Below are 15,629 nucleotides of genomic sequence, written 5' to 3' on the forward strand. Positions count from 1 at the left end.
TTTATTTTCTTATTCCTGTATTATTTTTCTCCTTAAAAGAGTAAAAAACAAAAGCCATATTGATGTTTGATGTTAATTGTTTGTATTTATTCTTTCAAAATATATTAGGAATCAAAGATAACTTTGTTCTAGTCAAATGTCCTAACTAAAAGAAAGTTCTTATTTATATAACTTCTTTTCCAAAGAAGGTTAGAGAAGTTGAGCTAATAAATCAACTCAGGGTAGAAATAAAAGGATAAGAGGAAACTCTGTCTTGATGATGCGCGACCTTGCAGAAGCAGGATCAGTCACAGGCAGACCTATTGTCTGTGCTGCAGTGGATCCTGGCGGGACTGGGGCTGGGAATTGGCAGAAGCAGAAATGGCTCAACTCTGGCACAGTCCTGGACGGCCGTGTTGGCCCTCTCTCTATCCTGGTTAGGTAATTCCATTGGCTTTTCAGTGACATGTGTTTGCAGAAAAAGGATATAACATGGAAACCCAAGAAAGAATGTACCTTTGAAAGGAATTTAAGGATATTATGAGAAATCATTAAAAAAAATCAGATGACTTCTAAAGTTTCTGTGAAGTCTGTAGATGACTGTAATCCCAAATGGATAAGGTATGCAGAGTTAAGTTTATTCTTTAGTTCTAGGTGTTTTTGAAATACCATTCTACTCCTTCATTGCCAAATTAAAGAAATAGAGAAATCTGAATCTTAATAATTTTCTCTTGATTCCTAATATCCTTTTTTGCTGAAAGATATGAAAACCTTTGGGTAAAAATTGAGATCTTAATTAGATATAGAGATTGTTTACATGTATTTAAAAGAAAAATATTACCACACAGCTAGATGATAAGAACTTCTTATCATGTGTTTTCTCATTTTCCCTGTGAGTTAAAGTGCCTTGAAGAATGTGTATTATTAAAATAATGAATTGTTTAATTATTTTGTGTTCAGTATCTATCAGGCCTTCCTAGTTGATGTGATTTCAGTTTTTCTTACCAGATTAAACAGCTGCTCTGCTTTTTCACAAAGCAGTGTGTTTATATTCCAAGATTTGTGATTTGATAGCTTGACTAGTCTTGTACCATTCTGTTGTTGCTAATTAGTTGCTTATACAGTATTTTGCAGTGTAAAACTGGAATTGGGACTTTAAGAAGTCTCTAATTCAGTGCTTCCCTCAAAATTTCCTATAGTTCCTTTAAAAATATTCAGATGTTTATATTCAAATATTCAGTTTTGAATCAGAATCTCCAGGCACCCAATAATCTTGTCCCTCACTACTCTGTCAGAAATGGTACTACCTAAATTGTCTTATAAACCACATAGTAAATTGACAAGTATGGGGATACTGTACCTTTATTTCTCATTTAACTGGACTTTTAAATATATGAGCAGAGAATTGTAAAATGAGAAAATGACCTTAAAAAAAGACAGTTTAGTTTTAAAGGTTTCAACTTCATAACCTCTTCCTATTTGAAACAAATCTTAACATATTATGAGGTTCTATGAAATCTTTCATGACTAATTGGAATAAAAATGCTGTTGTCCTCAATTGTAGTCTCATAAGACTGCCATCAGCACCACAGGATAAAATATAGACTTACCCTTTTGTTTATGATGTTTAGTGGATGTTTTTGTAATGTTTAGTATTTTTTCATCTTTTATGTTGACATTTCTGTCAAGAGTTTTTTTTTAATTTTTAACTTTCTTTGAATAAGATTTTGGTAAAATAAAGTGCAGAATGAAGATAAAGATATTGATATCTATTTCTAGAGGAGAGGGCTTCTTTCACAGCAAAATAATCTTAAAGTTTGAAAGTTTAAGATTTTATAATATGGACAAATTGTTAACCATAGCATTGATTTTTTTCCCTCTAAGTGAGTAATCAGATTAGAAAAGATATTTTGTTTAGTTTTTGAATTCTATACATGTAATCATTTTATGTATTTCTGTACCTTCCTTTTACTGTTCGGTGATAGGGTTTTGAGATTCTTCTTTATTGTCCCCGAGTATATACCTCATTCCTTTCCATTGCCATAGGCATGGCAGAGTGTAAATATTCAAGTTTATTCATCTGTTCTACTGTGGATGGAAATTTGGATTATTGTCAAAATAATGTATTGTTACAAACACTATTGCTGTGACTATTTAAAAATATTTATTAGTGTATAAATACCATAAAATTCACTCATTTAAAGTGTATATACAGTTTAGTGGTTTTTATTATATTTATAAAATTGTGAAAGTCTCACTAAAATTTAATTTTAGAACATTTCATCATGCTAGATGGAAACCCTGTACCTATTAATAGTCACTTCCCACCCCCACCTCACCTCTCCCTCAGCCCCTGGAAACCACTAATCAGTTTGCTTTCTATTTCTATAGTTTTGCCATTCTGGACATTTCACGTAAATAGAATCATGTGATATGTGACCTTTTGTGTTTGACTTCCTTCGTTTAACACATTTGTTTTCAATATTCCTCCTTATTGTATGTGTCAGTACTTCATCCTATCGCCAAATAGTAATGCGTTCGACTGACCACATTTTGTCTGTCTTTTCCTCAGTTGATGGATATTTGGGTTTCTGCTGTTTGTGTACAAGTTTTTATGGGGACATAATTTTTCATCAGTTTCACATGTAGATACCTAGGAGTGAAATTACTGGGTTACATAGTAACTCTATGTATCATATTTTCAGGTACTGCCAAACTGTTTTGAGAGTGTCAGTATCATTTTATATTCCCATTAGCAATGTATGAGAGTTCAGTTTCTTCACCTCCTTGCCAACACTTATGATTGTATATCTTTGAACTGGTATCTCATTGTGTTATTTCCCAAATGACTAATGGTGTTGAGCACTTTTCTGTGTGCTTATTGGTCATTCATATATCTGGAGAAAGACAGATTCAAACTCTTCTCACATTTTAAAATTTGACATTTGATTTTTATTGTTGAGTTGCAAGAATTCTTTATATATATTATATATATTTTCTGGAAACAAATCCCTAACCAGTCATATAATTTGAAAATGTTTTATCTCATTCTGTCGGTTGGCATTTCACGTTCTTGATGGTGTCCTTTGAAGCATAAACATTTAAAATTTTAATACAGTCCAACTTATCTGTTTTTTTATTGCTTATACTTTTAGTGTTACATGTAAGAAACCAAAGATTTCTTAATTCAGAGTCTCCAAAACAATTTTAAAGTTCCAAAGACTTATACCTAGGTTTTCTTCTAAAAACTTTATGGTTTTAACTTTTAGTCTTTGATCCATTTTTGAGTTAATCTTTGTATATGGTATGAGATAGGGTCCAACTTCATTTTTGCATATAGATATTTGGTTATCCCAGCATAATTTGTTGAAAAACCCCACTGAATTGTCTTGCTACCTTTGTTGAAACCAATTGAACATAAATTTAAGGGCTTATTCTAGTTTCTCAATTCTATTCCACTGATTTATATGTCTATTCTTGTGCCAGTATCATATTTTAATTACTGTAGCTTTGAAATCAACATATATTCCCTTTATCTTTCCACATTAGATTTAATAAACCTTGGGACTTCCCTGGTGGCTCAGCTGATAAAGACTCTGCCGGCAATGTGGGAGACCTGGGTTCGATCCCTGGGTTGGGAAGATTCCCTGAAGAATGGGCATGGCAACCCACTCCAATGTTCTTGCCTGGAGAATTCCCATGGACAGAGGAGCCTGGCAGGCTACAGTCCATGGGGTTGCAAAGAGTAGGACACGACTGAGCGACTAAACACATGGTAAACCTTATTTCATCTCAAGTGTTTTACATTTTAGCAGTATAAAATTATGAAATTAGTAAATAAAGGAAAAATGAATGATGCTTATAATACCACCAGCCAGAGTCACTACTTTAGGACTTCCTTCTGGTCTCTCTCTCTTTTTCTTTTTTCTTTTGGTCTCTTTTTAAGCAACATTATAAATTAGTTTTCAGTTGGTCCACATGCAGTGTGATAAGTGGTGACCATATTTTTCTTCCAAGATAATCTTCATGATGTTCTTGTGTAATATTTAAGCTTTTTTAAAAATAACATAGATATAATTGAAAGACATTAACGTCTATTAATGACAAAGTGAGCTTTCTATTTGCAACTTATTTTTATGGTCTTCAATTCTGTTTATCGGGGGAGACAGTTTCTAATAATCTCTAAGCCATACATTTGTAACGGAGTGAAATAACTCTGTCAGAGACAAAGTCAGTACTTTCAAAGTTCACACTAATATTCTTTGAAATTAGAAATTGACCTTTTTTTGCTTTCTTTTTTTCTCTTTAAGAATAAATACAAACGAGTTTAGAAATTTGGAGTGTATATGACATTTGAAATACAAATCTTTTGATCTCTGCTGAAAAATCATGTGTGTGGTTGTTTGTCTTCTTCCCTATTGATAATAGGTTAAAACTATAACTTTTTTCTATAAAATATGGTTAAAAATTAGCACGATTTTTGTTTTAATGTTTAGCCGCATGTGTTGTTCAAATTACAACTTGAATAGAAGTGAAATATTTTAAAACTAAACACTAAGCAATTAAACAGTTAACACTGCATTCTCCCACAATGCTTATGCTTAAAAGTCATACTAACTTGGAGTGACTGCATGTGAGACCTATTGTATGTAATTTCTTTTTTCCACAGAGAACAAATTGCTGACTAAAAACCAAGCTGCTGTACTAACTATGAAGTAGCTATGAAAACATTGCAGATTTTAAGAGTTTTTTTCTTTTTTCTCTAGTTTTATTGAGAAATAATTGATATATATCACTGTATTAGTTGAAGACATATCAAGTGATGGTTTGATTTACATGTATTGTGAAATGATTTTTGTATAAGTTCTTGCTAAGGTTATTCGGTTACACTTATTGTCTTCAAGCCATTTGGCAAGTTGCTGTTCTGTCTGGGGTTGCCTGACGGGAAAGGTGGATGTTCCACATTAAATAGCACAGCAGTTTCTGACTAATTCCGTGGGATCCATCCGCAGATTGTTGGATTGGCACATATTCAAGGTATTTGCCACTTTTTAGTTTCTATCACCATAGTCTTTTCCATATTTGCTGCCATGGAGGTGGTGTAGTATAGTACATAATTAAGGCATTGGCTCTGAAGCCTGTAGGGGCTCAAATCCTAGCTCCGCCAGTCGTTAGTAATGTGACACTGGACAAAGTATTAACTTTTCTGTTACACACTTTCTTTTCATCAGTAAGATGGATATTTTTAAAAAGTTCTCATGGGTCTCATGAGAAGATAAAATGAGAAGTTGCATGCAAAGCACTTAGCAATTTCCAGTGGGCAATAAGGCACAGTTCTCAGAAGGTTTTTGCCTACACTTTATCTTTTTCTACTCTTAAGTGGTCTTAGCTTTGGGAAAATGGAAGGAAATACCTTCTTCCCCAGATCATGGAGATGGAGCCTGAGATCTACTTGATTCTTAGGAACAGCGGGCTTGTACAGTCTTGTGAAGTGAGGAGACATTGAGGGAGGAATGGAAGAGATGTATTACAACGCTAGGAATATTCAACCCAGAGAAGGAATATACGGATTTGTGAGGAGTTACCTTTAGGGAAACAGCATCAATGTGAACCTGACATTTCCCCTATTCTGGTTCTTATCTGGTTCACCTTCTTCCTTGATTTAAGATGCTCTATGCTTTCATTCAACAGTTGACCCTTGGAGAATGTGGAGGTTAGGGGCATAGAGCCCCCAGAACCAGTCAAAAATCCGTGTAAAACTTTACAGTCATTCTTCTATATCCACAGTTCCACATCTGCAGATTCAACCACTGAATCACGTAATAATGTAGTATTTACTATTGAAGAAAATCTGTGTATGAATGGACTTGTGCAATTCAAACCCATTTTGTTCAAGGTCAACTGTACTTTGCTGTTTTTTTTTCCCCTTACTCCTGAAAGTTTACATGTTAGCTGGTAATCAAGGATTTTACAACTGTGAAATTGTAGGTTCCCTTAATCAGAATTCTTACGTGAATGGTCATAACTGGGCTCAGATTTTCTTTGGGAAATATCATCTAATACGATAATGCTTCTGTGTTATTGTCATTTCCTTTACACTATAGGCAGTGACTATCAATCCAGAGAAAGATGCTTTGGGTAGATAGCCTGAGATAATTACTTAGCATGGAACTTAAGGAAAAGTGTGTCATTATAGGATATTTGGGTATTTAACCACTTTATGAAAATACCATATAGTTTCAGTTCAATTCAGTTCAGTCACTCAGTTGTGTCCGACTCTCTGTGACCCTATGAACGCCATGCACACCAGGCCTCCCTGTCCATCACCAACTCCCGGAGTCCACCCAAACTCATGTCCATCGAGTCAGTGATGCCATCCAACCATCTCATCCTCTGTCGTCCCCTTCTCTTCCTGCCCTCAATCTTTCCCAGCATCAGGGTCTTTTCCAATGAGTCAGCTCTTCGCATCAGGTGGCCAAAGTATTGGAGTTTCAGCTTCAGCATCAGTCCTTCCAATGAACACCCAGGACTGATCTCCTTTAGGATGGACTGGTTGGATCTCCTTGCAGTCCAAGGGACTCTCAAGAGTCTTCTCCAACACCACAAAAGCATCAATTCTTTGGCGCTCAGCTTCCTTCACAGTCCAACTCTCACATCCATACATGACCACTGGAAAAACCATAGCCTTGACTAGATGGACCTTTGTGGGCAAACCAATGTCTCTGCTCTTTAATATGCTATTTAGGTTGGTCATAACTTTCCTTCCAAGGAGTAAGCGTCTTTTAATTTCATGGCTGCAATCACCATCTGCAGTGATTTTGGAGTCCAGAAAAATAAAGTCAGCCACTGTTTACATTGTTTCCCCATCTATTTGCCATGAGGTGATGGGACTGGATGCCATGATCTTAGTTTTCTGAATGTTGAGCTTTAAGCCAACTTTTTCACTCTCCTCTTTCACTTTCATCAAGAGGCTCTTTAGTTCTTCACTTTCTGCCATAAGGGTGGTATCATCTGCATATCTGAGGTTATTGATATTTCTCCCAGCAATCTTGATTCCAGCTTGTGCTTCCTCCAGCCCAGCATTTCTCATGATATACTCTGCATATAAGTTAAATAAGTAGGGTGACAGTATACAGCCTTGACGTACTCCTTTTCCTTATTTGGAACCAGTCTATTGTTCCATGTCCAGCTCTAACTGTTGCTTCCTGACCTGCATACAGATTTCTCAAGAGGCTGGTCAGGTGGTCTGATATTCCCAACTCTTTAAGAATTTTCCACAATTTATTGTGATCCACACAGTCAACGGCTTTGGTATAGTCAATAAAGCAGAAATATATGTTTTTCTGGAACTCTCTTGCTTTTTCGATGATCCAGTGGATTTTTTAATTTTTTTTTTATTTTTTTTTACTTTATTTTCTTTCTTTTTTTTTTTTTAATTTTTATTAGTTGGAGGCTAATTACTTTACATCATTACAGTAGTTTTTGTTATACATTGATATGAATTAGCCATGGATTTACATGTACTCCAAAATTTACAAATATTTCTAAGTGCCTCAGCTAGGCCACAGCAGGAGAGAGACTGAAATTCAGACTAGTGAACAAGATCAACCCAACAGTAATAAAGTGCTCACAAAGCACTTTATTAAAGGCATAAAATACATATCCCATTGTATATCAGTATTTTCACAATTCCTTAAGATTGAGGGCTCCTTGTAGGAATCTTATTTGAATTTGGATTTCTTTTTTTTTAAATTTTATTTGTAGTTTTCTTTTTCCTGGAGAATTCCATGGACAAAGGAGCCTGGGGGCCACAGTCCATGGGGTTGCAAAGAGTCAGACACGACTGAGTGAGTAGCACACAGGCAGGCCTGGTTTTTAGTTGGAGGATGGCTGCTTCACAATGTCGCATTGGTGTCTGCCCATCATCAACAGGAATCCGCCATAGGTATACATAATGTCCGCAGCACATCACAGAAAACTGTCAACAAGGTGAAGAGACTACCCTCAGGATGGGAGAACATAATAGCAAATGAAATAACTGACAAAGGATTCATTTCTAAAATAAATGAACTCATGCAGCTCAGTACCTGAATTTGGATTTCTATGCTCAGTACATGTGTGCTGTGTGAAGGAATGAGTGAATGAGCAGACTTAGGTCAGTTTGGCACCACGTGTCTCTGAAGTGAGTTTATGCCAGTGACGTAGTAAGTCATGAATGCCTTGAGTCTTACCTAGTAGTTTATGCTGTTCACTTGGAAAGCTCTGATGCTACTTTAACTTTCTTGAATCAATATTAGATATATTGAGGAATGCCATTATTTAATGCACACCTTTCTTGGTGATTGCTCTCTAGATAAGAATCAGGGTTTTTCATGAATTGCTGCTTTAAAGTCAATCTTTATCTTGATTAAATTGAAATATGCAGTTTTAAAACTAAATTCTACATACCTGTGATAATGTAAGTTACTTTCCAGAAATAATTTACTTACATCAACTCCAACTGATCCTTTCCATACTGAGAATCACACTACAGAAGGTTTTTAATTCTCAACTCAGTGGTGTCAGACTTGGCCATGTAACAAGCTTTAGCCAATAATGTGAATGCGAGTGATGGGTGCCACTTCTCAGCAGAGACTTTAAGAGCCATAATGTGGTTCTGCCATTATTCTTTCCTTCTACTACAAAATTCTTGTGTCTCAGCTCGATTCTGATCTTCAGCCTTGATCTCGTAATGAAGATGAGAAGAGATGCCCATAGTGAGCATGAAAAGGAAGTAATTCCATTCATGTTGTTGTCCTGAGATTTTAGGGCCATCTGTTATCACAGAATAACTTAGCTAAGCTGTGTGATACAATGGCTTTTAATTAAAGCAACTATATGATTTATTGTCAAACCTGCACACTTTTGAGAGTTAAAGGAGGTTTTATGACCAACTTGTATAAACTAGTCCTGTCTGAACAAACAGAGGCTGTACAGTCATCCTATTTCTATGGAAAACAGAGTGGTGCATGGGATAGTTCTGTATCTTTCTGTGACACTCTTACTCTCCTGTGCTGGTGTCACTTTGTTGGAGTTTGCAATGAACAGCTTTTGCTTTCTTGACTGACTCCCTTTTTTTGCTGAAGCATATCCTTCAAAAAGGTGCATGGGACATTCATTAAAAAACTTCTGGAGTCTAAACTGACTCTTTTTAATTTTCATACTTCCTTTATAGTTTGGCTTGGACAAAATTTTAAGTAAAAAAATATTTTTCCTTAGATTTTGAAACGTCGCTCTATTCCGCTGTCTTTAGCATTCAATATTGCTGTTGTGAAATTTGATATCATTCTCATTTTCATTCTTTTATGTTGACAGGCTTTCTTTCTCTGGAAACTTCTTCTCATTATCTCTGGCATTCTGAAATTTTGAAATGATGCATATTCTTTCATTGCTCAAGTCACTCAACAGACTCTTTCAAACTGTAGATTTTTGCTTTATAATTCTGGAAAAATGTCTTGTGCTCCTTCTTTGAGCTGTTCCATTGTCCTTGCTCCCTCATTTTCATACTCCTTTCATTCACTGGCCATCCTAGATCAACTCAAAGAGGATTTTTGTGGGTTCTTTTTAGCCATTGTTTTTATATTTTCTGACTTTTTAGTTTTTTGTTCTGGCTTCTTGGTGATACCTTCTATTTTAACTTTCAACTACTTGATTTCTTTATTTTGGATATTTTATGATGGCTAATTCCCAAGAGCTCTTTCTTACCCTGTGATCATTGTGTAGGCTCCTCATACTGTTTTATGAGTGCAATATCTTTTATTATGTCACTGGGGATATTATTTGTAGCTTACTTGAATTTCGCTCTGCATCTGGCTTGCCCGTGTCTTGTTTTACCTCTCCGCCCTTTTCTTTAACAGTTTGCTTAGTTTCGGCTGTGCCGGCCCTCGCCGATGCGCGGCGCCTCTCCCCTAGCGGGGAGCAGGCCACCGTCCATCGTGGTGCAGGCCTCTCCCTGCGGCGGCCTCTCCTGCTGGGGAGCACGGGCTTTCGGGGCTGCCGTGCGAGGGCTCAGCCGCTGCGGCCTCCCGGGCTCTGAGTGCGGCTCCAGCCGTTCTGGTGCACGGGCCTGTGACTGCTGCACACGGTGTCCTCCTGGACCAGAGGCCCAGCCCGAGTCTCCTGCACTGGCAGGCGGGTTCCCCACTGAGCCACCCTCAGCTCTTTATCTTTTTCTTTTGTTATGGAGGCAGATTGATCAGGAAAGGATTGACTTAGCACACCTGAGGTAAACCCATCACATTTCACAGAAAGTCCTACCCTCAGAACTGGCCCTTGGCTGACTCTTGGAGGATAAATTCTGAGCCCCTGGAATATCCTACTTGAAAAAATTAATTTTGTCTGCCTGAGACCTTGGGCCACACTGAACCAATGGGATCCAATAGTTTGTGCTAAAACTGATTTATGTTGACTGCCTGGTTTTGTACTGGAGAAGGGAGACTGAAATCTCAGTAGCTGAGGTTATTCATACAGGTACTGCTTGCCTACATGACTGACTCCCAATAAAAACCCTGGATACGCAGGCTCCAGTGAGCTTCCGTGGTTGGCACAACTTTACATGTGCCACATACTGCTGGGAGAATTGGTTGTATCCCTATATGACTCTACTGGGATGGGAAGTCTGGAAACTTATACTTGGCTTTTCTTGGATTTCACCCCATGTACCTGTTCTCTTTACTGATTTTAATCTGTGTCCTTTTATTGTAATAAAATATAGCTATGAGTATAACAGCTTTTCTAGTATTATAAGTCCCTCTAGTGAATCACTGAACCTGAGGGTTGTCCTGGAAAACCCCAGCACAAAAGTGATTCCTACTTAACTCTGCATATTTTTAAGTAAGTGACTAAAATGCCCAAAGAGTTCTCAGATCATGAAGACAGGTTTCTTCATTTAGTTATAAGGTAGTGGTTCTCAAAGCGTTGTTCAAGGACTCCTGAGATCTCAGAGAAACTTGCAAGGAGTTCATGAGGTCAGAATTATTTTCATATTAAATGTCAGACAGCTGTTTGCTTTTTCACTGTATAAACATTCACACAGATGGTGCAAAGCACTGGTGGATGAAACTGCTGAAAGCTCTTGCCATGAATAAAGGTGATGGCACCAAGCCATACCATTATTCCCCTCCACAAGTTATGGTACAACATGCTGGTTTCACTGGAGGTTAACCTTGGTGAAGTAGTAAAGTTTATGAATTGAGTACACATTTTTTAACATTCTGTGTAGGAAAATGGCAAGTCTGTGTAGGACATTTCTGCTGCACATTGTACACAGTGGCTGTCTCAAGGGAGAGCATTAGTGCCATTATTTGAATTGAAAGTTGAAGTGATTTTTTTTTTCATGGAAACCATTTTTGTTTTCAAGAATGAATGATAGACAAGCTATGATCATTCAGAGCTGGGTACCTACCAGACATTTTCTTAAAAATCAATAAAATGAGCCTGTCACTTTAAGGAAAACAACTCGCAATATTTTTTGCCAATGATAGAATTCAAGCTTTCAAGAAATATAAAAGTTTGGAACACTTAAATTGGCCACAGGGAACTTGACAGCTTACCAATACTTATAGAGTTTTCTGATGATATCTGGGTAATACTAACAAATGTGATTTTTTTGGATATTGTATAATGAAATGTGTCAACATTTAGAAGACCTCTATAACTCAGTGAGCAAAGATTTTTCTAAATGATAAATACATGATGTTACAAAATCAAAAGATACATTCAAAGTGCAAGAAAGACCAATGGACTTTAATGGAACAGAGTACAAAAAGTTCACTGGTATAATTTCAGATTCTGCCTAAAGATAACCTTCAGAAACTACTGATTTTCAAGTGGTGGTGGAGTTTCAGTCTGCACTTATCCAAAAAGGGTACTCAAATACTTTTACCATTTTCCAACTATATATTAGTGTGAGGCTACAGTTTCTTCATATACTTTGACCAAAACGTTGCAACAGGTTAAATGCAGGAGCAGATATGAGAGCCCAGATATATTTTATTACAATAGACATTAAAGAGATTGTTCAAACTACCACTCTTCTACTAAATACTTTTTGTTTTCAATAATTATTTTTCATTAAAAATATGTTACTTTTGGATAGCAGCCATCCTGACTGGCGTGTAATGGTACCTCATTGTGGTTTTGATTTGCATTTCTCTGATAAGGAGTGATGTTGAGCATCTTTTCATGTGTTTTTTTGCCATCCGTATGTCTTCCTTGGAGAAATGTCTGTTTAGTTCTTTGGCCCATTTTTTGATTGGGTCATTTATTTTTCTGGAGTTGAGCTGGAGGAGTTGCTTGTATATTTTTGAAATTAATCCTTTGTCTGTTGCTTCATTTGCTATTATTTTCTCCCAATCTGAGGGCTGTCTTTTCACCTTGCTTATAGTTTCCTTTGTTGTACAAAAGCTTTTAAGTTTCATTAGGTCCCATTTGTTTATTTTTGCTTTTGTTTCTAAAATTCTGGGATGTGGGTCATAGAGGATCCTGCTGTGATTTATGTCGGAGAGTGTTTTGCCTATGTTCTCCTCTAGGAGTTTTATAGTTTCTGGTCTTACATTTAGATCTTTAATCCATTTTGAGTTTATTTTTGTGTATGGTGTTAGAAAGTGTTCTAGTTTCATTCTTTTACAGGTGGTTGACCAGTTTTCCCAGCACCACTTGTTAAACAGGTTGTCTTTTTTCCATTTTATATCCTTGCCTCCTTTGTCGAAGATAAGGTGACTATAGGTTCGTGGATTTATCTCTGGGCTTTCTATTCTGTTCCATTGATCTATATTTCTGTCTTTGTGCCAGTACCATACTGTCTTGATGGCTGTGGCTTTGTAGTATAGTCTGAAGTCAGGCAGGTTGATTCCTCCAGTTCCATTCTTCTTTCTCAAGGTTACTTTGGCTATTCGAGGTTTCTTGTGTTTCCATACAAATTGTGAAATTATTTGTTCTAGTTCTGTGAAAATGCAAACTAGTACAGCCGCTATGGAAAACAGTGTGGAGATTCCTTAAAAAACTGGAAATAGAACTGCCATATGACCCAGCAATACCACTTCTAGGCATACACACTGAGGAAACCAGATCCGAAAGAGACACGTGCACCCCAATGTTCATCACAGCACTGTTTATAATTGCCAGGACATGGAAGCAACCTAGATGCCCATCAGCAGATGAATGGATGAGGAAGCTGTGGTACATATACACCATGGAATATTACTCAGCCATTAAAAAGAATTCATTTGAGTCAGTTCTAATGAGATGGGTGAAACTGGAGCCCATTATACAGAGCGAAGTAAGCCAGAAAGATAAAGACCATTACAGTATACTAACACATATATATGGACTTTAGAAAGATGGTAACGATAACCCTATATGCAAAAAAAGAAAGAGACTCAGATGTATAGAACAGACTTGTGGACTCTATGGGAGAACGCGGGGGTGGGATGTTTCAAGAGAACAGCATCGAAACATGTATATCTAGGGTGAAACAGATCACCAGCCCAGGTTGGATGCATGAAACAAATGCTCAGGCCTGGTGCACTGGGAAGACCCAGAGGGATGGGGTGGAGAGGGAGGTGGGAGGGGGGAGCGGGATGGGGAATACATGTAAATCCATGGCTAATTCAATGTATGACAGAAACCACTTCAATGCTGTAAAGTAATTAGCCTCCAACTAATAAAAAAAAAAAGAAAAAACAAAACAAAAAAAAATATGTTACTTATGTTATATGGTAGACTTATTGTTGTTATTTTGAAATAAATTAATAAGTATTTTTAAATTCCCCAAATTAATTTCTAAAATGTTACAATTTGACACCTGTAATTTGCATAATTTGGAGCTATCAGTAATTTTTGTAACTATAAGGAGGTTCAGGCACCAGAATTTGAGATGTGCTACTACAGATCTTAGAAGGAGGACCTGGTCTTTTCATTGGAATACTCCCAAATGTTATTACTTGTAGATGCATTTTTCTGAAATTGTTCATTTTCTCCCAGAGAGGAATTCCTCATTTCTTTGACTTCGGGCTATATGGTGGCATTTTGGGAGTGGTTCAGAGAAGGGGCTTTGCACATCCCTTAGTCCACTAGTGGACCTAGTCATCCTCTAGTTTTATCCTATGCCACACTCCTCTCCTCCATTCTGTTTGGTGGCCATAACTGTGAGGCCTTTTTGAGTTTATTTCTCCAGGGAATATCCTCTGCTCTCCTGTCAGGTTGGGAGAAAGACAGTAGATAAATGCAGTGGCTCCCTTTTTGTTAATATTCTTTCTTCCTTAAGGTTTTCCTCAGTGACTGCATCACTTTACATTCCCTCCAACAGTGTGAAAATGGTCTCTTTTCTCTTCATCCTCATGAACATTTGTTATTTGTGGTTATTTGTGTTCTTTTTAATGATAGCGCTTCTGACATGTGAGGTGATAGCCGATTGTAGTTTTGATTTGCATTTCTCTGATGACTAGCAATGTTGAGCTGCTTCATCTACTTTAATCATCTAAAAAGTCCTTTCTTAGATGCTGTTGATCCCTCTCCTCATATCTTTTTAGGCATATAGAAAGGTAAATAATGGCCCTCTCAAAAGATATCCATGTTCTAGTCTCTGGAAACTCTTGAGTGTTCCCTTACATGGTAAAGACTTTGCATGTATGGTTAAATTAAAGATCTTGAAATGGGAGACCATCATGGATATCCAGGTGGGCCCTAAATATAACCACAAATGTCCATTTAAGAACGAGGCAGAGGGAGATTTGTTACAGACAGGAGAAGGGGATGTGATTATGGGGGCAGAATTAAGATGATGCAGCCATAAGCCAAGGTAGCCATTGGTACCATGTGGTACCATGGCTACCACAAGGTAGCCATGTGGTAGCCATTCTGAACTGGAGGAGGCAGGACCAGCTTCTCCTCCAGGGTCTCCAGAGGCTGTGCCAGCATCCTGATTTCTACCCAGTGATACTGATTTCATATCTCTACATTCTAGGATCATAAGGGAATCAATTTCTTTTAAGTCACTGAGTTCGTGGTAGTTTGTTATTGCAGCTTCAGGAGGCTACCGTAAGACATAGTTGTTTAAGTTGGCTTATAACTCAATATTCAGAAAACTAAGATCATGGCATCTGGTCCCATCACTTCATGGGAAATAGATGGGGAAACAGTGGAAACAGTGTCAGACTTTATTTTTTTGGGCTCCAAAATCACTGCAGATGGTGATTGCAGCCATGAAATTAAAAGACACTTACTCCTTGGAAGGAAAGTTATGACCAACCTAGATAGCATATTAAAAAGGAGAGACAGTTTGCCAACAAAGGTCCATCTAGTCAAGGCTATGGTTTTTCCAGTGGTCATGTATGGATGAGAGAGTTGGACTGTGAAGAAAGCTGAGTGCCGAAAAATTGATGCTTTTGAACTGTGGAGTTGGAGAAGACTCTTGAGAGTCCCTTGGACTGCAAGGAGATCCTGCCAGTCCATCCTAAAGGAGATCAGTCCTGGGTGTTCATTGGAAGGACTGATGCTGAAGCTGAAACTCCAATACTTTGGCCACCTCATGCGAAGAGTTGACTCATTGGAAAAGACCCTGATGCTGGGAAAGATTGAGGGCAGGAGGAGAAGGGGATGACAGAGGATGA

The 15,629-nt window shown here is 37.4% G+C and overlaps 1 long non-coding RNA gene across 1 annotated transcript in view; it reads left to right on the plus strand.

Moving 5' to 3' along the window:
• Window positions 1-15,629, plus strand: part of LOC139033360 (uncharacterized) — a 211,626-nt gene that overhangs the window by 65,497 nt on the left and 130,500 nt on the right. The window contains exon 2 of the long non-coding RNA XR_011485944.1: window positions 3,529-3,754. This is a non-coding gene — a long non-coding RNA (uncharacterized lncRNA). The remainder of the gene's footprint in view (window positions 1-3,528; window positions 3,755-15,629) is intronic.

The sequence above is a fragment of the Odocoileus virginianus genome, unplaced genomic scaffold, assembly GCF_023699985.2.
Source record: "Odocoileus virginianus isolate 20LAN1187 ecotype Illinois unplaced genomic scaffold, Ovbor_1.2 Unplaced_Scaffold_3, whole genome shotgun sequence".
In the NCBI taxonomy this organism is placed as follows: Eukaryota; Metazoa; Chordata; class Mammalia; order Artiodactyla; family Cervidae; genus Odocoileus; species Odocoileus virginianus.